Here is a 25991-nt window from a genome sequence, read left to right on the forward strand (position 1 = left end):
TACTGTCTACAAGGGTTTTTTCCTCGTACAATTTCGTTATAACTAGTGGATCATTTTGATACTATTGTAGATGAGTATTCCTCGCATAAAACCGAACAGCAGCATACCTCCATGTAAACATCAACGTAATTCTAATTCAAAATCAATAAGAACAAGGTAATATATAAATAAAGTATCTCTTTACACCGATACCTTTGTAAACGTACCAGGCGAATAGAATCGTGTGATACGACCGGGTCTTCTGTTTAATTTGGTCTATTTTGCAGTCTATGGGCTCTTCCGTAATCATACATTCGAGTAATAAATAAACGTTCAGTCAATTCATTTGAATCCTTCAGTGTCAAAGACAAAAAAAACAAGGTATTCCTGCCCCGTAAACAAACCGTAATTGTTACTCAAAATCGTAAAAAACGAGGAGAAAATATTAAAAGATAGAATTATATTACACGGACACCATTGAAAACGTCTGAGATTGAGACGTGGTGTTCGAAAGAATCTTCTACTTCGGAACCACCAGGAATAACGACTTAATTAGAAAAGGGAAAACAACTTCACAATATGATCACAAGACTTTCCCATAGTCTTCATCATTATTAGTTAATATTCTTACCAAAACGAACCTGCATCTGTGTACAAAACGGACATGCTCACGTTAGTAAAATGATTCTTTTAATATGCAAATCATTAAATCTATTTCGACAACAGCTGAATGTGGAGATGGATGCCAAAAGATAATCCTTTAGCCGTTCGTTAAGGTTTCATTCATAATGACGCAATTTGATTGTATTTTTTTGGTATTTTATAGCATATTTTATCCTTAAAATGTCACATGTGGGTTTAATATGTTGAGTAGAAAGTATACCTTAACAGCAAAATGAGAATTATATTTCATTGATTTACATTTCATGACTTATTCTTATATTGTTTTCCGATCCTTAATAACATTCAGTGTATTATTGTTTAAGTCCTTGTGCCATGGTACCGCTGAACCACAACGCCACGTACCATAGTTCCTGCCACGTACTGTCATATCGATAATGCATTTTGGAGTCGTTCCCAACATACAGTCTTTGTGGCCAAACAGGTGATGACGCTGCTGGTAGTGTCGGTCCGTGATTGGATACTAGGGCGTGTACACTCGCCCACAACCTGTTAACGCTAGAAAGGTCTGCCTATGACGGGGATGGTGACAAGTATTTAAAAGACAACAGGGTGGGGATCTCTCTTTCATTACCAACACTGTGCACGTGGGGCTATAACACACTCGGGGATCTCTTTCTGGAACTTTCTTCTGGCTTCAACTACGTCAAAACTTTCTCCATAAACGTAAGTAAAACACCATATTTTTTGAAAATTACTTTTATAAACCAATAAACCTATAATTCAGGTATATTAAAGTTATTCATATCCGGTCTGAAATTATATGAACTATAAATATGCGTTGATATAGATTACAAATATCTAGCGACGCAATATGATACAACGAGAGATTTGTGGAAATAATAACTGTTCATAATTTTCATTTTAAGCTGTTATTACTAGATATGGTGTTTTCAAAGAATCAATACAATGAATACATTTTCAGTCCGATGCGATAACAGTTAACTGATCTAAGTTAAAATATCTAATAAGTCTTAGCTAGACCATTCATGTAAACAGACAGAGAAAATAGAAACTATTTTTGAATCGAAAGCTGTTCATTACAGAAAACAGAACCATATATAAATATTGGAAATACGTATAATAGAACATTTATTAAATTTATTGCATGTTATACAGACAGCACTTTTCACGACACAAAAGACAACATCTCAAACAGCACCGTAGACAACCCTTCAAACTACACTATATAAGACGATAAAATCATTCATCCTTAGTCTCTTCAATCAGTCAAAATAGTTATGACCCAGTGATATTCGGTTTAGATGTAAACCAGTGTTAACAACTATTACTCCTTTTACGATACCTGTGTCGGTTCCCATATGTTTTGTATCCACTGCTCCTTTTTTGGTACAGGTTTAGGATTTTATACATCCGTTACTCCAGTTATGTTATAAAGGTCAGTTTTAAGGTCAGTTGTCGTTTTGTCGACATCCAATACCTCAGCTCTGGAAAAATGACCGATACACGTATATACCTATATAAGTCTATATGAGCCCTCGAACTTTAGAAACTACCGAGAGAGATTGATATTTATAATCGCCATCTCTGTATATTATCCACCTATTTCCTATTATTACACATCACATGGTTTGTAATTTACCTAGTTGTCTGGCCATCATACGATATAGTTCCTGTTGTAAGAATAGACTTGTTCATGAAATCTGGGATATACTGGAAACATAACCACAGACTTATCATTGTCTCAAACCACAAAAATGGACAGAAAAACAGTAAGGAAAATCATGGCTCATTTAATGCGAAACTGAAACCTGACTGAATTATGGAATAGTATAGAACATGTTTAGTGATTGTAGCCACTGCCCTTTACCTTTGATAGTGATATAAATGACAATATTTCACCTTCTTCTCCTGATTATAGAATGACCAACACCAGGCGTTGCCCTCTCCCTTTGATGTTGGAGTGATTAGCACAATACTTCACCCGCTACTCCTGATTATAGAATGACCAACACAAGATTTTGCCCTCTCCCATTTGATGGTATAATAACGAACACAATTATTCACCATACTCCCATTCTTCGACACTAATGACATCAGTACCATCACCTTTCTCTATAACTTAATGAGTGTGTTAATGTCTTGTGTACGCAATATTTAGGTGTAATCGATAGTCGTGCATCAACAAATAGCTGGCTTTCGTTTAAACAAGAATGGATACAATTGTACTAAAATACTAAACTCTGAATTTAGCGTAACAAACTTATTTTAGCAGGATAACATAGGAGATGATATTTGAACACGAGCAATTAGAGACATCAGAGTCAATCCATGAAATCAAACCTGCTTTTCGGAAAGGGGAACCGCATGCATCTCAAAGATAATCTAATAAATGATTTATCGGTTGTTTTGGTGTCCTTCTTGTTTGATGTCAGATATTATAATTACTGTTTACTAGTGATAATTACTCAAAGACCCTCGAGGGTTTCAACAATATATACGTTACTTGTTAATTGTTTAGCTTGCTTAAGTCTTATCGGAATCGGATCAATAGGTTATGATTGCTTTTCTCTTTGTTTTATATTTTCTGTTGAAATTTGACATTTTAACAAATGTATAACTTGAGATTCGTTCTGGAGGGCGATAGAGGACCAGAGACCACCATTAGCATTATGACCATGCGTGTGACACAAAGGTTTCGCAACATATAGCTGTTGTTTGTATTCTTTAGAGTACCATTAAAATATGTTTAGGCCAATTTGCATTGTCTCACCTTATTTTCGAGGAAATCAACACTTTGATCTCTAGCATCACTAACAATTCCTCAAAAGACGAAGAAACGGTAGTATGATGTATATCTATTGTTAGATATATACTATATGTGTTATTAATTTCATAATTGCACGTGTCATTGTGTCAAGAACAAGCAATCAAACGACGAACTTCTCTAATGAGAGATATATAATCATATAGAAATAATATCGACGATTCTTCCCTTTGTTTGTGACATGTTTTCGGAGTGGCATTTAACTCCCATAGAGCTTGCCATTGATCTACTGTAACCACTTGTCAGATATATGATGCATCATAGGACATATCGTGGATGGATGTCCGTAAAGAATATAATCGTGAATGGATGTCCGTAAAGAATATATGATGAGTCGAATGGCGAACGTTTTTAATTCATTGCACTAAACAGCTCAGCATGTTAGCATATGTTTTCGTTAATCAAGTAGTATCCTTCACCATCACTGTCGTTTAACGTTTAAGATAACGGACACTTCCTTCCTGGAAACTTTGCAAAGTATTCCGTGATTAAATGATGTTAATGGTGCTTAGTAAGGTGTTAAAGCCTATAGTTAATTTAATCATTGACAATTAGCACGGCCTTGAACAACGAGTTTAAGTAGACGGCCCTTAGTATAATTTACTTAAGATATCGCCCTGCTGGCAAAACATGGTTTACTAGCTTCATACAGATCATACCAGGGAGAATTCTAGATTAAAGTCGATTTAAATCATTCATTTTGTTATCAGAACATAATGTACGAAATGTACTAATTATCTACGAGGACAGTCCTCACGGGCCAGTCCTTTGGGACACAGCAGTCACAGTGAGTTTGCTATGCTCAATCATTCATGTCACCATAAATCAGTTTCAAACACACTGACTCTCTACGATGCATATCTGTCCGTGTTAGGTAAAATCTGTTTGGTAACCCTAGTGCAAGCATTGTCAGTATATAGCGGTAACAGAATTCGAACACATCTCGATATGACGACAACCTTTTTATCATTATTTCATAAATGTGTCGTTAAAGCTGTCCCCACACTGAATGGTGATGCTACTTTGAAGACATCCTATGATGTCAATCGTATTTGGTACATGTATATTAAATGCGTGGAAAATGGACAAGAATTGTTTCCTATGTATGGTCGAGACCAATACGGGTAATTAGTGCATGCTTAAGAAGTAGACTTCCGAAACAAATAATTAAAAAGAAATATAGAAAACACGGGTTTTCCGGAGTAAAAGCAATAATATATATCCATGTTAGTTTATTTTCTATGAATATATATTCCTACCATTCATACTATCACAATTGAAACTATTCCTATCGAACAATTAAAATCCAAAATTGATGTATTGGTATAATTTATGTAATCTATGGCTCTTTGACCATCTTAACGTCATACTTAAAACTGGTGAATAATAGAGTAATTCATATACTGGGTCACTCTTTCTAACAGTAGTAAGGTAAGCAGACGTGCTGCAGTGCAGTGCTCTCTGCTGACGGCATTGCCGTAGTCATACAAGTCATACGTGCCCAGACAATGATAAACTATTGTGCAATACACTACGTCCTCAATCATGACCTGGTACAACATCATCATGGTATTTTGCAACGCTTAATGAACCATTGACCGCTAAGAGTTTCTACAATGGTATTGCATATTAAGATGACTTCAACTTAAGTTTGTGTGCTTGCTGACGGCTTGAGCAATCGGTTAATAATTTTAGATAAAGATTGATGATGCTGCGATGGAAGGGTATCGTTTTCAGTTATCATTGACTGTAATGTCTCTGACTCCTATAAAATAAAGAATAGTACAAGGGAGAATTAAAATACACATTGTAGTAGGAGGAGATAACGTATATGACAAATGATGAATATATAACTGTTTGTACTTGGCTTAATCAATAATACTATTGACCAAAGATAGAAATGTTAGGAAGATTCTGATATGGCTAAACCTAAATAACTCGAAGGAGATATTATAGCTATAATCATGTTAATCTTAGCTATTGGATGATTTCCAAAGAACATCTTATACGGATCCATATTCCGAGGTTGAACCAGGAACACGTTAATAGGCGTGTTTGCTTCTGAATACGTGCAATATTTATAACACTCTTATCCAAACGAATGAGTAAAACACAAGAAAAATGATTATCTATAATTTGCTATAATGCCACTCCTGAACCCCGCTTCTCTTAACTATTGGTGTTCGGCTTATGACTTCTGAAAAGCACAAATGAAGTAAGACCTATTTTCATTTTATTGACAAGTACGTAAAGAAATATAGATATAATAATATGGAAATCGTAACCCTCGTCATATAGTCGTCACTATTGGATATAATACATGTAAGGTACAGATATTGGGTAGGCGTGTTTCATTGCAAATGCATGGTCATGGTATTTTACTTTCAACCGAAATTTCTAACAGAGAAATGGGGGTCTTTGCGAAGCGTTTATAACCTATATCGATAATGTCTTCAGCAAAGCAATCCTACTTCTTGAAAACTGAGAGGGGTACACGTTCATAATTTGTCAATTCAAATTCGCTTTCTATAAAGTATACTTTAGACTAGTTGCTGGCATTACATTTATGTTTTTCCTTTGACTATTCCACAAAAGAACAGACTTTTAAATGTAAAGGTAATTGAGTTGCTTTAGTTTTAATTAACTTAGTGTCCATGGTAATAAAATGTTCTGATGAAATAAATGTTTTGAGGAACAGTTACTAAAGTTAAGAGAACAGAACTATTGCGAGTTCCAAATAATCCACATTCCTTTGATTACACCTCTGGACAATATACATTTTCACAATACAAATGTAATCCTGATTTAATAGTATTACGAATAGTATTAAGTCGTTTGGTTATTTTACTAACCGCATTAGCGATAGCCGTTCTTTGTCAGGTTTCCTTTTTCGGAAATCTTACATAAAAACATGTTAGTATCGTTCTTTTTAAATAGAGATTCCAAATATTATAATACAGAAAAAAGTAGGTGAAATAGTCTTATAATGGTATCATTATCAATGCATTATTACTGATAAATCTGTATATCCTTTTCTCTGTTTTTCTGTTTCAAATCCATAACTTATCATGGTGTCAAAACTACAAGTGTCAAAACTATAAAAAAAAAAAAAAAAATAGCAACAGAGAATACCTACACAATGACGAAACCAGAATCTTAATTTAAAATTGACCAATAAAAACACCGAGAGCAGAATATGTAAAAGAAATCCAGATTTGCATGAAGTACAAAGAGAGACCAGGCGTACTGGGAGCGTAGGCGTTTGTGCTTCATCGCCAACACCGTAAAATAAATCTAGGTCAAAGTCGGATCATACATAAAATGAGAACTGATGTGGTGACAACGGAACCTCTAGGAATTTCAACATCGAACATAGCTGACTTTATATTGCAAAAGAAAATATTACACATTTATTTCCAAATGAGATCACAACGTCAACCATAAACTCTCCCGTGATCTTCATCCACGTGTATCTCTCATCTCTCATCCACGTGTATCTCTCATCTCTCATCCACGTGTACCTTTCGAAACCTTGTGTCGGAAATTTTCTGACATATGTCATGGACATTGTGATAATCGGAAATTTCATGTAATATTTTTCAAAGTTATTTGATTAAAAAGGGGAGGGGTCAACATAATGGAATATCTTAAAGTGATAGCAAGGTAATGACGTGTATATCCAATGATACACTGATAGTAAGAGATAACAAGACCATAACGTATTGGAATATAGAAAAATAGTGACATTTTGAGTACAGATGATCTTGCCGTCATCACGTATCGGTTGTAGAGGGTCATTAAGATTGGCGTATTGATTGGGTGATATACTAACGGCTGTTAAGCCCCAATGTAGTCATAACTCAGCGACGACAGATTGGAAAAACCGTGAATAACATGCATCGGAATACTACGGTGTAAAAGTGACATGTGAGTAGCGATCGAAAGTACATTGACGTAAAGATATTGTTTACCTTTCTGTCCGGCAGGTGTTTCGACTCGAACGTTTTAGAACAAATTAGTCAATACATCAATTGACGTTCTCCTTGTAACTCACCCAATGTGTTTACAGAGTACTTGTAAACGTCTCAGCCAGCGTTCACTTAAGATTCTGGATTGATTGTTTTCGTACCACTTCGGTCACACAAGTTCACTGAACCACAGATTTGTGCTTTCCTGAATCTCAATCACACCTGTGATTTGGACTTAAGACTATCACAAATAAAACCTTCAACAACAGGTATCGGGATCGAATTTTGGACAAAATGTATTGTCATCTTCTAGAATTACCCGGATATCGATTTAACGAGTAAAAAAAATTTTTTTTTCTTGGATAAAGATGCCATCATTTTAGTTACGAAGCATTTTAAATACTAAAATTAAGTATTTAAATACTTATATTCCGCTTAGAAATCACCTGTTATCTGTTTGATAAAATAACATATCCTCACTGTTTATATCTTCAGTAGTGCTGATTTCTACATCAGTCTAGTGATGACTTCTAGTAATGATACAACACTTGACGTTGACTAATCAAAATTATTCGTCATTTTTTTCTATTCATATGCAATTGAAACAAAACTATAATAGGTGATTGTTTAACTACACGCGCTCCGGTCTTCAATTAAATACACATTTAATACCAATTTGTAAGTAAACATTACCAAGTAAAGTGTGTAACATCTGAAAATGTAGAAATCGCTTTGTTGTATCCTATACACGGGGTCACTGTTTTGTCAAACGTTACGTCATAAGAATGACGTTGATATTGTGCTACGCAGTGTTTAAAAAAATGGAAAATTAAATAATTTTCTATTTAAAGTCGTATAATATTTCATTAATGTAACAACTTATACCAATATGTTTGTAGACAAAACTTACGAAATATTCCCCAATTGTTTGAGAGAACATCTCTCATTTTTTTAAGTGAACAGGAGAGTGAGAATCGAGAAACATTGTTGGACTTACTCTTAAATATAATGACAGAGAAATACATCGCACGTCATCCCAAATCCAATTTAACTCGCAAAGAAAGAGAGGCACTGGAAAAGAGTAAAAAACTGTTTTTTGTCCGACATATTTTTCTCGAAAACTACTAAAGAAAACAAAGGTTCATCATGGCCAAGGAGTGTCCAATGGACCCCTTTTCCCGATCGTTCAACAAAGATGTCCGCAATAACTGTCTATTGAAATTAAATAAAACGTGACACCTGATTGGTCGAAGTGTAAATATCGCCAGAGTTTGATGAACTTTGGTATGTAGGTGTAGTATGATGGCGGCGTTTGTTTAATAATTAAAATCAAAATTAAAATGGCCGCCATTTCTTGGGATCAGATTGGTGGAAATTAAGATATAGTTTGATTTCTATGAAAATTTGTATAGAGAGGTTTAATAGGACTGCGAATTCAACCGCATGAGTGTCGTTGCCGTAGCTAACACAATTACGTCTTAGGGGGCCGTTTGGGATTCTGTGATTGTTTCCACTAAAATTAATACTTGCGGTGATTGTAATTGTCATTAAATTAGCCACCTAGAGTCAAGGAAGTGGAAATAAGCTGTATGTCACAACCTCATTCATGATCCAGTATAGTGTATCTATGAGATAATATTTAAAGGCAGAATAAGAATTATCTTACGTGTACAATTATTTGGAATTGCTGGAGGTAATTAATCATTTAATATAACTAATCTCATTTGATTAAATTCATATCAAATTTGTTAATCACTTTATAATCGATGACCAGTGTTATCGGATGATAAATAATAGAACGTAAGGTGCAGCAGTTAATCACTAAAAACGTTTGTAAATTCATTCGGTATCGTCAATATCAAATGTCCCTGCTCCCTAATGGCTATCGTAATACCATACCCGTGTTAGTTTGTGTATGTAAATTGTCAGCAGTTTATCCAGCTGTATCTACCTCGCAGGTATCGTTATCATGGAAAAAGGTGTATAATGGGGCGATCAAATGTCGTTGGTTTTAGGGATAAGTTATGTCGTGATAAGGTATCTAGGTACCAGAGGGTACCACCATGTATGGTCGGCTGTCAAAAACACATCCTGTATATATCTAGGATGCTACAGGGCTGGTCCTAACGAGGATCTCACTGGGACCGAGCAGTGGGCGGCGGCAGTGATAACCGGATCCCCTTTGGCTAATATCTAGTTATATTCCCTAACTATGATATATAATCTGGCAACACGAGAAGGATACCGGACAGTAAAATTTATCCACCGAAACGGAAATGTGGCGTGTATTGCGGGTAAATTGTATTATATAGATGTAAGACGAGGAAGAAGTATCAAAATATACCTTCTGATTTTTATCATAGCTGAAGGCATATCTAGCGAGCTTCCGCTTTGTACAAATAGGTAATATAATTAAGTCCCCTAAATCAGTTTTTTCTTATATATTTTCATATATTTTGTTATCTTTGAGGAATCAAAATGAAAACTTAGGTAATTGATAAGTATATGACACGATTTAAGATTAAACAAATTGACATTTTCAATAAAATTATCGACCTAAGCTAAAATGTTGATTACCTTAGTTCCCTAGACACTCGTTATTAACTTAAACTAAAAAAAACCCTAAAAATATCCACACTCAATATGTATTCTTTATTGTTTTACAATATCATAATGTATCTATACTATATCTGATTAACTTGTAACCGTAACGATATTAATTTAACTGTATAGCCACTCGTCACTACCCTCTATCGATATCAATCACCTTACATGCAATAGTCAATCAGTCATTAACTTGTAGAATATATATCATCTATGCTCATTAGATGCAGGAAATCTGATACGTTCTGGTTGAACTTATTTTTTTTTCAAAACGGTGACACCATACCAGCATATTAAATCAAATAAGATTAAGAATGCGACATGCAATAGGAAGCCGAGTATACACTTTAACGTAACCGAATGAAACATTCGGTCTCAAAGATACGGAGAGAAAGAGAGAGCTTGATTTATTACCATATACTGGAACACTGATGAAAGGGACATACTCTAGCGTCACTGAAAAAGTTCTAGAAAGACAGAACAGCTGTATGGTACCAGCTCTATATTTAAAACATATATATTTGACATATACTGTATGGATTAATTGAACATGTTATCAGTGTATCTATTCATCAGTTGTCGAATAGTTTGTTTCGTGATTCACGTTTAACCATTCAGCTGATTTGCAAACATATGAATGATGTCTGGGTCTCAATGAAATGTTGCTCTTATGACATCGCAGCGATGATAAAACAGAGCAAAACAAAAAAAGCAAAATCAAGTATCAATATATCAAGATTAACTTGCTGTGGGGAATAAAATCACACATCTTTACACATCATATGAAATAAAACATTGATCGGTTAAAAATTTCAAAATAAACAATAATTGAAAAAATGTACATATAAGACGGCGTCTTGCAAAAGTGGAATGCCAAAGTAGTGTTTTACTTTTTTGAAATCAGTTATACCGACAATATTACCACCGTATATCAGATAGTATAGGAAGACATCGGTTTCTATCCTATCATGAACATGAACCCTGATTTCACAGGTTACGTTGGTGACATGTTATTGTCATTTGTTTAAGTGTCGGTTGCGTGGTGATGTGATGTTAAAGTGTTAGTTACCTTGGTGCTATGTCAATCTCGTCCATTATTGCCAGTCTGATAGGGCTAGCACCTTTTTGTGTAGGAAACAATGATCGGTAGCTCTACTGTCCATCAATAAACATACGTATATTAGATAGACGATATCATTTATATATCCTTAAATGGCTGCTCTTACAAGATGGCACGTACCCATTGATATGATTAGGACCGATATTGGGCTCCAATATATACTCCATTGATAGCTAAGAGTGTGGCACTTCTGACCGGAAATCTGGTGAAGTATAGAATCGTAATATATCGTTAATTTGGTTAGCAGAGCACGCATTAATTGCAGGAGTGAAAGAGATGGGCCGTCAGTTATAAAGCTAATTTTTGATTTGGACAATTACATAAGCGACGCTTAGGATGCTGTAGATAATGGCATTTTGATGTAAGGACTACATTAAAAAGTCAACTGGTTGTGACTAGTCATCAAAGAGATGATATTGACTGGTAAAGGGAGACATGCTGTCCCCAATACAATCTTCACCGTTTATCATCTAAGGTACAGGCGATCAGCGCTTCGCCTATCTGATGGCATCTTAGTGTACTGATCCCACGGAAACATGTAGTCAATCAGGCACCGACGTTTTTTAAAATAATATATGTTCTGAACAATTAGAGTTTAAGTATGAAAATTAAGCTATCATAATGGTTCAAAAAGGATAATACATGAAGGCAATGTTCTTGTTTGATTTAAATTAATGATAAAGCTTTGGGAACGATGAGGATGGCAGTGGGTACGCTTACCAGCACTTTAGTGTGGAATATACATGAAGCATTACAATATACGTTTAATTGAATGAGAACATTGACCATATATCAGGAAAAATTTGAAACAGACAATTAAAGTGGTGAAGAAAATAAAGGCATTCTTAGAAATACATGTCATTTCTATAATATGTTATCCGTTTATATGAATGAGTTCAAAAGGCCAAAAAGATTGGTTAAATTGAATACTAACACTGATGACCAGTCTTTGACGTTGAACAAATATGTCCATGCATGATGCAATATATTCTATTCCATATCTGTTCTACATCATTAAACAACATTATATATTTAATGTTATTTTACATAGTAATTGTTATAATAATAGTTTTTAAAAGTGATGACATTATAGTTCATAAAGTAGCCTTGAAATTGTAAAATAAATCAACGCTTTTCCAGTGATTATCCAGTTAAGTTTTAAACCATTTTAATCGTTTGCACACACTCCATTTTCTGGCAAGTTATTACACACGTTTACAGTATGCAATAAAAGAGCTAGTTTTCCTCTTCATAAGTAAACACTGTTGAGGGAATATTTTCAGTGAATTTGCTTTATTTTCGGACTGATTGGAAACATCTTTCCATAAGTTCAAAAAAGTCGGTTACATCAATTCCATGGATTTTATTACGTAGTTCGATCATAACTCCCCGCTGTCTTCTGAAAGATAATATTGGTAAAAAGGCATTTCAGTCTATCAGGGTATGACAGTGTTTTTACTTCGGCGACCACTATTTTGTTGCCGTCTTTGAACTCCTTCAATTTTTTCAATGTACTTTATTTTATATGGAAAGCAAATGGCACTTGCGAGTTCTTACTTATGATTTGTTTAACAAGAAAAATGTTTGTTTCCTTTGTCTAAATTGATCAATGCTCTTCATATAATCCCCATCATCATATTTGCGCTTTTGATTTTTTTTTTAAATATAAGGTTTTCAAATTCAAGTTTGCTATAAATTACTACGCCTAAGTCTGTTTCCGTTTCCGATTTCTTAAGAGTTGTATCCACACTGATTTTCCGTTCTACAGAGATCTTCCTGAAGAAGGGTTTTATCATTTTCTTCAGTGATAGCTCTGAATATTTTTTGTGTCATCTACGAATTATACGAATCCAGACTATCTGGAAGGTCATCTATGTATCAGTGTAATATATACATATTATCACTAGACGGTTTACACAATACTTATTGCTGGTTCGGCTACTGGTTCAATCCTATCAAATCCTCTTTAAGCTAAGTGTATCATTATCCATGAAGAACAATGAATCCAGAATTACAGTTTTATTGTGAATATGTTTAATCCAGGAATAGAATTAATGGGGACTTAGCAATTTAAAGACTTTTTTTTATGAACCTAGAACATTAACTCCGGGAAACGTCTGTCTAAGTCTTTTCTGTGACGAATTGGATATCCCTACACTACACACTTTCATGCTTTATTCCGAATGTCATATCGTTCTCTTCCAAGGAAGACGAACAACGGTTTTTATACCAATATTTACAATAAGTATAATATTTCTTGAAACAAAAGGCATATGCTAAGATGAAATAATGGAAGGTTAGACGTCTTGCTCGTCAATATATTTGTTGAATGTGGCGGGACCATCCAATCTATTGTGGTATTTGTCTTTATCTGTTGAATGTGGTGGAATCATCCAATACGTTGTGGTAATGTACTTATCTGTTTAGCTAGCTATGGCTTTACGCCAGGCTGAATTGGTCAAAAGCATGGCAGAAAAAGTCATAGAAACTCTTGGCGAAGTCTTCAATTTCGGTTTTATATTGAGGATGTGTCTCTTTTGCTACCATCAATGGTTGCATTATAATTGGTCGTTGAGGCAGCCATATTTCAGGGATTGCACATGGATATAAATAGTCTGCCTGCTTTGATTAGCTCGCTAGCACTATTTAAACGCGATGATTGGTTACCTCATGTCCATGACGTCACCAATCACAGAGGTATCAATGAGGACATTTGTTTTTAAATGTGATTGATAAAATCAGACAGATCGGAGTATTCAAACAGGATTGCTCGACATTGTTCTGCTATTGCACGCACAGTGGCGCTGTTGTTTGGTTAAAGTGAAAAATCGATAAAATCAGAGTGATACATGCGTATGAGAGAAACTCCACTGACCACTAGCTAGCACTTAACACCAAATTATATCTCTCATAAATAAATTCTCAGCATAACTACGCAAGTTTCAACATACCCGTCTATCTCAAACTTTACTATAATGCCAACTAATAAATGGTGCTGTTGGTAGCCCTCTTAGCTTTGTGGGAAGCTAATACTTGTTGATGTAGTATTTTGTCAACGTCGATCTGACCATTACTTCTGCTGCACTAAGTACATACCACAGCAACAAACTACATGTACTAGGACTACACTAATTACATACCACGGTTTTCCCAGACAACATACTGTATGTACAAGGACGCACATTAATGTTAGCGTGATGACATCATTAATATTGGTGTCCATTTCCCGACAGCTTCTTCTATCCCTATTCCCTTGTATTGAATATGTAATGACTCGTTCACAATATCACGGCTCCAACTTCAATAGTAGAAAGGGGAACTTAAAATGTAGAATTTCGAACAATTCAATTTTATCGAATTGGGGAATTTCAAAGATGGCCATCATGGTGTACTTTACTTGATAGACAGGTTTGACTTACGTTGTTATTCCGGGTGATTTTTTGTCATCACATTGTTCTCATATTGAGTATGTTTACATGGCAAGTTTCGCTGACAAAACATCAGATATGTACCCATTCGAACACATGGTCGGATAATAATTTTCTTTTCTTTTTGAGTTTAGTCCATTGAAATCTTCCCATGGGTTTTCTTCTGTTTATGTTTCATGAAAAGTTCCTTATTATCTTGCTGCCTCAGCCCTGCACCATTGATAAAATTGATACAGGTATACAGGTGTTACAGATACATGTAAACTAGCAACAATCTGATAGAAACATGTCGTCCAACGACGGTTAACAGTCATATATATATACTTACATAATTGTTTTAGGTTCCACGATCACCTTTATCATAACTACCGCGCTAATTAAGTCTTTATTAAACTCCGATTACATCAGAAAGAAAGATCCCGGTAATTAAGTTTTGTTTGTTTTACAGTCTTAAGTGGAACCCGGGGAAATCAGTTCCTATAGTCAATTAGATGGAAACCTTAACAACACTGTTAAACAGTTGCAATAATTAATTAGACGAACACCATAATTAGTAAAAAAAATGTTTAATCCAACAGCTATGTTATAGTACTTTTTCCAAGGTCTCAATCCACAACTTTTTTTCATATTTTGCCCTCATGTTATGTTAGAATTACGTTATAATGTCGGTATATTCTGTTGTTTTTAAGGTGGTTGGGGAGGTTGTTTTCTGCTGCACCATTACACATATAACATTGTATTCCCAAACAGAAAATACTCTATTGATTAAGTATTCAGAAGTTAGCAGTAATTAAACGAATGTTCAATGAACCTATATCTGTCTGAAGGTCGAGATACTGAACGATACGGTGAGTGTTCAGATCAGTGTATATGCCGAGATACTCAGGAATAGGGTGTATGTCTATTGTACCTATATCAGTCTATAAGACGAGATACTCAGTCTCTACGTCGAGATACTCAGTCTATACGTCGAGATACTCAGTCTCTACGTCGAGATACTCAGGAATAGGGTGTATGTTTATTGTACCTTTATCAGTCTATAAGACGAGATAGTCAGTCTCTACGTCGAGATAGTCAGTCTCTACGTCGAGATAGTCAGTATCTACGTCGAGATACTCAGTCTCTACGTCGAGATACTCAGTCTCTACGTCGAGATACTCAGTCTCTACGTCGAGATACTCAGTCTATACGTCGAGATACTCAGTCTATACGTCGAGATACTCAGTCTCTACGTCGAGATACTCAGTCTATACGTCGAGATACTCAGTCTCTACGTCGAGATACTCAGTCTCTACGTCGAGATACTCAGCAATATGGCGAGTGTTCAATTTACCTACATCGGTCTATACGTGGAGAAACTCAACAAAACGGTGAGTGTTCGATCCATGCCTTTAATTTGTGTCAAGAAACTCGCCACTGGGGTGACTGTCATATGTTGACCCCGAGAATCTAAAGTAAATAGTTTTACAGACGCAAAACCGACTAATTGCGATTAGTATAGATACGCATCATATAAAATGCTCATAATGAAGATATACTGCTTCTGGCTGTCATGACTGGAAATCATGTTGGTATAGATATATTTCAAGTCCCCGTTGGACATCCTCTTAATATCATCATAACTTATGTTTCTGCAATTAGAGTGTCGGCGTGATTGACCTCCGATATCTATAAACAATATAAGCTGACGTGGCCATGTGGAGCCCACATTTGGACTTACAGTAAATTACCAAACAGGCGAAATAAAGGGACAACATATTCTTGTTTACACGTAAACAAGTTGTCCAATTTTCATAGACATGTCGTGTATGAACGTTCTAATAACACAAAACTCACGTGATACGTTCTGTACCTTTAAAAATGTTTGTCGCGTGATTATAATTATCAAAATCATCTGCATGTAATGAAGTCCTAAGACAAACAAGAAGTATCTTTAAAAAAGATAAACGGCATAGTTTTAATGCTGGTGGTTGTTATGTAAAACTGCTGGTGAAATAAATTAACGAACTAAATTAAACGCGTTTCAGCACGGATAACAAAATTATATCAGTTTGAATCATTTTTGGTGAATCAGGAATATAATTTTTTTAATTCAGCTTGCATTCAATCTTAACTTTGTTTTAACTGTATATCTGCATTTTGCATTTACCGCTACATTGACCAATCACATACTTCATTTTGACCATTAACGCCACCTGTCGCGTCATATCCGGGGCCAAAAGAATATTATACGGCTATTCCGAAAACCCCAACTTTTTATGAGATAACGATGAGCTATGGAGCATGTATGGGAATCAGAGATTCGTCGAGTTGCAGAGGTACAATGTAGGTGATATCTCCGATATGACGGTAATACAACTCGAGTCTATCCCATAATTATCCTTGTCCACCTGCTATGCGGTCAGTCATATTTTCGTCTGAGTTACAAATAAATAATGGGTATCTGAATGGCGGTAATATCAATGACACAATAAACCAAATACCATTGTAAACAGATAACCATTATGTAGTTAAACTCTCAAAGCATGATTCAGGAATAGCACAAGTCGAAGTTCATACAGCATAGAGATAAACATACAGCATAGTGATAAACACAACACAGCCACTGTCAGTGATCTATGTCCCGACTGACAAAGAATTAGGATAGTATTATTTTCCGAGAAAGGCGGACGACGTGACATACCTGTAAGCACTATGAACTGTGAACAAACCGGAGCGAACTTCATTAAATATACTACTATATTTACCATTGTATGGCACTGCCACTATATAACCCTACCAATTCAGTTGCGAGTTCACCAGCTTATGAACTGCCAACTGAAATTTGAATTTGAAAATTTAAAAAAAAAATCGCACGACAAATAAAAAATCGCAGATGGTAAATATAAGCATTGAACGGCTTTCAGTTGGCATTCATAGTCAATATGAATGCCAACTGAAAGCCGTTCAATGCTTAAATGACACACAGGAAATGTGATAGGTTATTCCAACAGTATATTATCATACCCGTGGGAATTAACTGGTGATCCTCTCTTGGACGACTTGTTTGTTTCTTTCACACGAGGTCTATCATACTGAAGCATTTATTGAAAACTTCAGACTCTTCAACACCAGCCATTTATTACATCTTAACAAGCTTATAACTAATCGTTGTGCCAAACATATTTCAATTTCCAAATTCTTAATTTTCTATTTCTACACAGCAACATGTCTGCTTTCGCTACTTATAGTTAGTTAACATCCCCTGTTGATTCGATACTCAAGGATATCTCTCTTCGTCACGATTAGGTCAAGAATAGAACATAGCCTTTTAGTAAAAGTCTAGATATAATGTTCAAATTGGACATAGATACGACAGATAACTGCGGCTATGTAATCAATTAAAACCAAAAAACGCGTATCATAAAATGGTCATTTCAAGGATTAAACAAAGACACCAGTGTGAACAGCACCTTTACATATCAGCTTAGTAGTACGTGTATATACCTATTTGGTGAGTAGGAGATATAACCTCTATCATAGAATTGTTCGTTCCAGTATGACTTGTCGGGGTTCCTAGAGTCAAACAGACGGGAAACGTTAGAAAAAATCAAAATGGGCACAAAGATAGGATGAAAAAGAGATGTTCACAATAATCTAACCATATGGATGAATTATGATTATATTGGTCCCGGTTAAAAGAACATGGATATCTGTATATAAATTATTCTGAACGGGTTCCTCTATTGACTTGATATACATAATAAAACTTTATCATGTCTTTTTTTGTTTTCGAATAACCCGTCAGTAAAGCTACTGGCCAAACGTATGGAGGACTAATAAAGATCATATGCACACTTAAACTATTATAATAGAAACATATATGCATAGCGCAAAACATTTTCCACTTAAGGTCTTAAGATTATATGATCCATGCTACTGCGATACTGACATACCGGTGTTTGAGATATTCTTGATAATTGTTGGTAGAGAACATGGGTTATATTCTGTTCGACATAATATGTTTATCGAGTGCCAGTAGTTCTGGTGGCAGTACGGTTTACACTGAGGATATGTATATCTTTCCTTCATTCTTGAGATTTTTAGTAAAAACTTTGATCTTGTTATACTAATGTAGATTCAATCTTATGTCATTAGCGTATCCAGCGCTTTTGATTTTAATCATGAAATTTTGTTCATGATAACAAGCTATACCCAAGCTTGTCTCCAATCACAATGCCGTGTGTTTTATCGTAAAAAACTAGGCAATAAACAGGAAATATCGATATCAGTCGGCTGTCTTGGGTAATGTGTCACTGTATTTATATTGAAAAAAAGAAAGTAAAGTTGGAAACGTAATACATCCCCAATGGCTCATTACGACTATAATTTACCCCGGTCCTGTGAACTCACATCCTTGGTGCAGCTTGCGTTATTCATTTTGTTTGTCCGCAATCCCTGCTGCGCACCTACACACGAAGTCTTTGCATCTTTTACCCGTTTTTCATCTTTAATTCATTCTTAAAGAAAATCACGACACGTCTGTTTGTGCAGGGTTAAACATCCTGGTGACAGATTGGCAATCTAAGTGCAGGAATAGAAAGGACGAACATGGGTACGGATTAGCTTTAAATGAAAATGGTATTTTACCTTGTTCAAATCAAGGAGTTAATATACAATCTATAGAATAAGACAGCAGGAAACACGACAAGTATACTTTGATTTATCATCCTTTTTATGACGACAACTTCTTTTTGGTGGTTAAGGATTTTGAAAATTTCATTACGCTTTTTTTTCACAACACATTCTATGTCATATGGACAAGTGTTACGGTTTTGAAATATGCTGTGATTGAGGATTCCGTTAGATAAACAGACAATCCTTGAGATGACTAGGATTATGCATGCCTCGCTAATATCTGTGAAAGAGAAGACCTCTTTGTTTCCGAGTGAGCAGCTGCCTTAACAAGACCAATTCTAAAGCCTTCAAACGAACAGTATAATCCTTTTATCATTTGAAATAGCATCTCATTTTTCCATTTAAGGGAAAAGATGAATCGCTCTACTGTGAGTCTATTAATTAAGATCAAGTGTCCTTTTATGTCGCGAATGAACATCCTGATCAGATGAAGGGGAATGTTCTCTCCTCGTCATAACTGTGATTCAGATCAGCCGGTCCCTACTCCTCTATCGCCATTACATTTGTGTTCGTTTTGTGTTCATGTTTCTGCAGTGGCGTTACTCTTTTGAGTTTTACCGACTTTAACATGTCAATGACATTTTAGGAATATATCCAATGTCTAATTTAAAGCAGTAACGCTGGACATTATTATTTAATACTTGACTATAATACATGGCATGTACTTTGAAATCAGATAATACATAACAATCTAATAATATACAAAATTTGATTAAAATGCCGTTTCACTGTATTTAATTCATAATTATCGACAACTTTACAAACAAATTGTAGCATAAATCAACATTATATATTTAGGCGTTATAACATTTGTATATACTAAGTACTCACTATTGTTTAGTGAAAATAACACTCGACAAATATTCTGAGGTAAAGTTTCCTTTTTGAGACGGGGTCATTTTGTAGTAGCTGGTTGCTACGTCATTGAACACTATAGGACAGTTCGTGACATGCCATCCAGGGCAATCAGGGTAAAGGATCATGACCAACGACACAACCATGAAAGCACAGACTGTTTAGTTTCTCAGCTTCCGGATAAACAAAAACCGCCACGGGTCGAACCACGTTCCTCGGTCATCACCCGAGGTTTTGTAGGTTAACGATCTAACTAGCTATCGCGCCCTGTGTGGAAAAGCGTAAGAAACTAGTATTTTTTTTCAAATCATGCAAGGACATATTACTTATAAATATCATTTTCTATCGGTTGTATACCCCGGGGATTTCTCATGCGGGGCAAAATGTTCTTTTAAATAGCAAATTAAAGTCACATATGGTACATAACCATTCAATACAACGACTAAATCTTCAATAAATAGCAATATGTTTTGTTTAGTGTGACGAGAATATCTGCGTGGTGATCTGTTATGGTATAGTCACACAGGACATGGGCGTATTTGTTAGTTATTCCCATGTCATCAAACGATGTGTGGGCCTAATAAACCATGGATATTTGATTTGTCACCTGTCAAAACTCCAACAAGTAACCATTTACATTATTGGGGTCTACGCAAAAACCGTCAAGTTGAAATCAAATTATGCCCGAGAGTATCACCGTCAGAGGAGTCTGTTATTCAGTGGTAAGGTGAGAAGCAGTTCTTGCACGAACGTCATTTCCTGTTCTATAAGTCAGTCAGCAATCTACAGAGTATTCATCCGTAAATCAAATGCCGTTTACACATTATTTGATTAGATTTTGGTCCGGCGTGTTAGTAACGATGGCTGTAATTACTGGAGATTATGTGTTATGGAAATGTCCTCAATTTAAAGAGTCATTTCATTTCCATTACAACCACTCCTCAATTACATTTAGTTACTTCGATTCCGTGTATTTATCGAGAATAATTTGCATGTATTCTTGCAATTTTTCTATTATGTGTAAATAAGTTTACCGAATAAAAATCATAATCAAAAACAGTATCCGTTGTGTTCGAGTGTAAGATACTAACAACTATGATGTTATGATATAATAACATAAAAATAGTATCCATAAAATTGATCTGTAAAGGCTACCCAATTCAGGTCAGAGATATGCCACAATGGACACTCGTAATAAAATAGCCAGACTCTGTCTAGATACTTCTTGGTATTGCAATACTTCCATGAACTACAAGACATGCGGCATGTTTTAGTTGAAACCGTAGACATGATGTCATCCACATAAATAGATAATGTCCGCGAATGTTAGTTTGTTTTATTACCGACGCACGTGCAGCATGCTGTTAAATCGACTGTTTATCGCAAATCGACCACCGGTGCGCCTCTGCGCCTGTATATCATACCAATTTGATCGCTTTTCTAGGTTTAAACTGACAGCACAGAAATACTGACTGTCGTGTTCAGGTGTAATGGCATCTTCTGCATGGGGTCCCTGGAGAAAAAGAAGCGCGTACCTGCAAGACTCGTCACTTTTATGTACTAAACCCGATACGATTAATTGTTCTCACTGCATGCTAATGTGTTTTGTCCAAGTTAATGTTGTTTTGGATTTTATTCTGTTTTAATGAGTATCTCAACGGTATCAATTACGAAATTCGTTCTAGAATATTCAGAAAATAAATCATATTATATCTATTTTTTGAATTTTCTTTAATATGAATTACTTTATCATTGACTATTCTCGATAACGTTGTCCACGTAAAGCTTTCCTTATACTGACCTTCATTCACATGGGTTATAAAAAACCTTTACACGGCGTTTTTGCAATGATTGGTTACTTCTGATTGTATTTCTGATCAGAATGTCTAAAAAGGTTGAGGGTCATTGTTGCTATAAATGGAAAATTTGTGAGAGAGTGCCTATTGGAAACATAATATCATAGAGTATTGCATGTGCTAACATAGGATTACTTATCATCATCTAAAGGGTAAACATCCAGCCTATTGTTTCTGTAGAAGACATATTTCCCGTACCATAGCTAATGGCTTCTGGTAGTGTCTATTTTTACACGGAGAATGCCTGGGTTTGTTTACATAATCATTATCAAAAATCGTTTTCGAAAGATTTTTCAAAAACATTCTGATATTTCTTCCATATCTTGTAATGTAATGTAACTTTGGTTTATCTATCTCAAAACTCACTCTGGTATAATTTGTCGCCGATCCATGTACACCCATCACGAAAATAGTTCATGTCACACCACAATCATTTGTCGCTTGAGCCATTGATTTGGCAATAAAAAAAATCGATGATGTATTGATTGATAAAGAATGATAAATAGTATATAGATAATTGTCTTTTCTATACCGAAAAAGCCCAAAGTGGCAACTCTATTGTAATTTTCTCGACATAGTGCAGCATCATTCTATTATCATTTTTGAGTTTAAATGCCAGAAGAATCATAACGTTCTCTCCCGTGTGTTAACATTAGACCCCGTGATAGATTCGGAGTGTGAAAGTAACAACATAACATTCACCCTGAATCCTATGGTGTTATAACAGGAAAACGAGTGGTGTGCCTCCACCGGGGATCAAACCCACGACCCTGAACTTACTGGTCCGCCGCTATACCGAGCTAAAGAGAAAGTCCACCAAGCATGAAACTAGAAGGCGACCGTATTACAATACGTACACTATTTCCAGTTCAAACCTGCCACGGTGTATACACTATATCTAACACTACTCGTTATCGATCAGAACGACTTCCGGTATATCTGCTACCCATTCTCTCTGATCCCTTTCATATCCATACAGTGTTTACAATTTCAATTCGCCGTAACTGATCACTATGACCTCCAGCAATCTGTCAACACTTAGTCGTCACTGATCAATATGACATCCGGTATATCAACAATTTGTCGTTACTGATCAATATGACATCCGGTATATCAACACTTAGTCGTCACTGATCAATATGACATCCGGTATATCAACACTTAGTCGTCACTGATCAATATGACATCCGATGTATCAACAATTTGTCGTCACTGATCAATATGACATCCGGTATATCAACACTTTGTCGTCACTGATAAATATAACATCCGGTATATCAACACTTTGTCGTCACTCATAAATATGACATCCGGTATATCAACACTTTGTCGTCACTGATAAATATGACATCCGGTACATCAACACTTTGTCGTCACTGATCAATATGACATCCGATGTATCAACAATTTTTCGTCACTGATAAATATGACATCCGATGTATCAACAATTTGTCATCACTGATCAATATGACATCCGGTATATCAACAATTTGTCGTCATTGATCAATATGACATCCGGTATATCAACAATTATCGTTACTGATCAAGCTACTAAATGCTATCTTTAATCGTATCGAAGTCTAGTATATGTACCATTCATCGTCAAATGTCGTATGTCGTGGTTTGTGATACACCGGCAGTTGTGACAGTATAATGTGATATGTGGTTTGTACACCGGAAGTTGTTACCTACGCAGTCGCATTTGGTTAATTCAATGGGCGTGATAACGATATTTGACAACAAAGGAATACAAAGTGCAATTTTATTTACTCTTTGGCATTATACCCTTCCATAGATGACAATTGGCTTTATATCAAAGCTGGAAACTTCTTTCCCATAACCATAAAAATATTGTGGTAATCTTTCTCTGGTCTATTCGAAACCGTGCTGGATTGGATACACCGATCACACTACCCCCTTATCTCACGTTATCATGATTGTATCTTAGCTGTTGAATCGTAAACGGGACACGCCTCTAACAGAAAAGTGTCATTGATCATGTCTAATTGGAACTAGAAGCAATTGATAATGACAAGGGAAACCTGAGGAAGAATTCATTTGTCATTAAAGGATTTGAAAATAATTATTCGAAAATCGCGACCTCCATGCTGATAATTTCAATCGTATTCATTTTCGTTATATTTTGACAATCTTAGCTGAATAAAGTAGTATTTATATTTTACTGCCTTTGGCATTTGATGAAATCACAAAAATGGAGGATATCACCTGTGTATCTATGTCATATACCAGTAGAATTTATCATTATGGCCTCTCTAGGTGTCTTTCTACAGAGACAAAACAACCTGTATGGATGCGTGTATGGACAAGTTGGCATTATCTGATACGACCTAAAACCTAACATGTAGGTATATTGTAAGCGTCTATTTTGAACACTCGATTTTTCGACATTTTGAAGTATACTGAGAAAGACATTCCGTAGGAAGATAAAAATGCTCAGAAACTTTCATTTCGAAAATTCGTCATTCAAACACAACGGTCTACACGTTTGTACTTACATGTTATTGTCGCGGTACCAGTTGTTGCTACGTGTAACAGATACGAGACCGCAGATAAATCTAGGTGACTCCCCTTCTGCGCGTTCCCGTGTACGTAGACGTACGACGTCATCTATCCATTGGGACGTCATAAGTTTCTATGACGTCACAATAGTGTTACTACTGATGTGTCGTACTATACGACATTGTAAATACACTGTTAAGTATGTTATTTAATATTGAATGCATTGCGCATTAACTGGGAGTAATGGTCTCTGCAACTACTTGCTATGTGTAGTTTATAAGTGTAAAACACTTAAAGTGGATCATTTAGAAAGAAATTGGCAACTATAAAATGTTTATTATGTCAAAAATTGAAGTTAAGCAATAGCCTGTTAAAGCTGAAAATTGACTGTCTAATAACCCTCTATTAACGTATATGTGTACAGACATGCATTTTGTGCCCTGTTTCGAAATGCAACGAAAAAAATCACGTTATTGTTGTCTATATTTTCAATCATTGTAATTTGATCTTTAATTTGTCCTTATTATGCGTTTTGTTTACTTACAGAAGTCATGATGCATGGACAAATAGTGCTGCCTGTGATAGTCTGCCTGGTATCGATGTTCGGCTCTTATACGGACGCAAAGGACGACTCCGGTGAGGTACCAATTTCCGGTGGCAACCTTCTTCGTGAAATCTTGGAAAGTCGGGACTTTACAGATGTCGAAAAAGAAATACTGAAATACATTATATTCTCTGATGTCAAAGATTTTGTTGAAAGAAAGGCAGCATCTGCGGAAAGCCAAGAAGAATCTTACAGTGGTGTTGAAAGAAAACGCAGTCATCTTTGGCCCTACCGTCAAAACAACATTCCTATTCAGACCAGAGTAGCATTTGGACGGCAGCTGATGAGAACCTCGAATGGCCATGGTTCCAATTAAAACCTCCTCAGATACGGGAAATAAGCTAGAACGTTTTAAATAGCAAGGTTAAAACAAAATTATATTATCGGGACAAATTATCAGATTTCTGTTCAAAAACATTTCTTTGTAGTAACCATCAAATGTTGGAGTCTGAGAATATGTTATAGCGACATATTGTAAACTTTACATGGAGTCTATTGCTACTTCGGAAATCATCGACGATTATGTATACACATATATCACGTCAGTTAAGTGACTTTATTTTTGTAGACATGGACATTAATTCTGTTGATAATCCCAATTTTTTAACTGATAAAAAAATCGCACGTGCTTGGTTCCATCAGAATGAAATAAAGATTTATATTGCTATCGGTATGTGTTCATCTTTTAAAGGCGACGTCATGTGTCAAGGGAATACACTTATTCTCAATGCTGTCAAACAGATGTCTTTCTTTCATTAATATATAGGACATGATAATTCCATAATTATCAAATACATCATCAATAAACCCGCAAAAGCAGAAAGCGATCGCATGTACAAATTCTTAAAACATCAAACAAAGCAGCTTCCCCTACACCTCACAATAAGAGGGCAAACAACAATTCTAAGTCC

General features: G+C 35.5%; 1 long non-coding RNA gene across 1 annotated transcript; it reads left to right on the top strand.

Annotated features, from left to right (window-relative positions):
* Window positions 1-991: 991 nt before the first annotated feature.
* Window positions 992-25749, top strand: LOC117321488. Its single transcript, XR_004531371.1, has 2 exons — window positions 992-1326; window positions 25023-25749. It is a non-coding gene; the product is annotated as an uncharacterized LOC117321488 (long non-coding RNA).
* The last annotated feature ends 242 nt before the right edge of the window (window positions 25750-25991 follow it).

The sequence above is a fragment of the Pecten maximus genome, chromosome 2, assembly GCF_902652985.1.
Source record: "Pecten maximus chromosome 2, xPecMax1.1, whole genome shotgun sequence".
Lineage (NCBI taxonomy): Eukaryota > Metazoa > Mollusca > Bivalvia > Pectinida > Pectinidae > Pecten > Pecten maximus.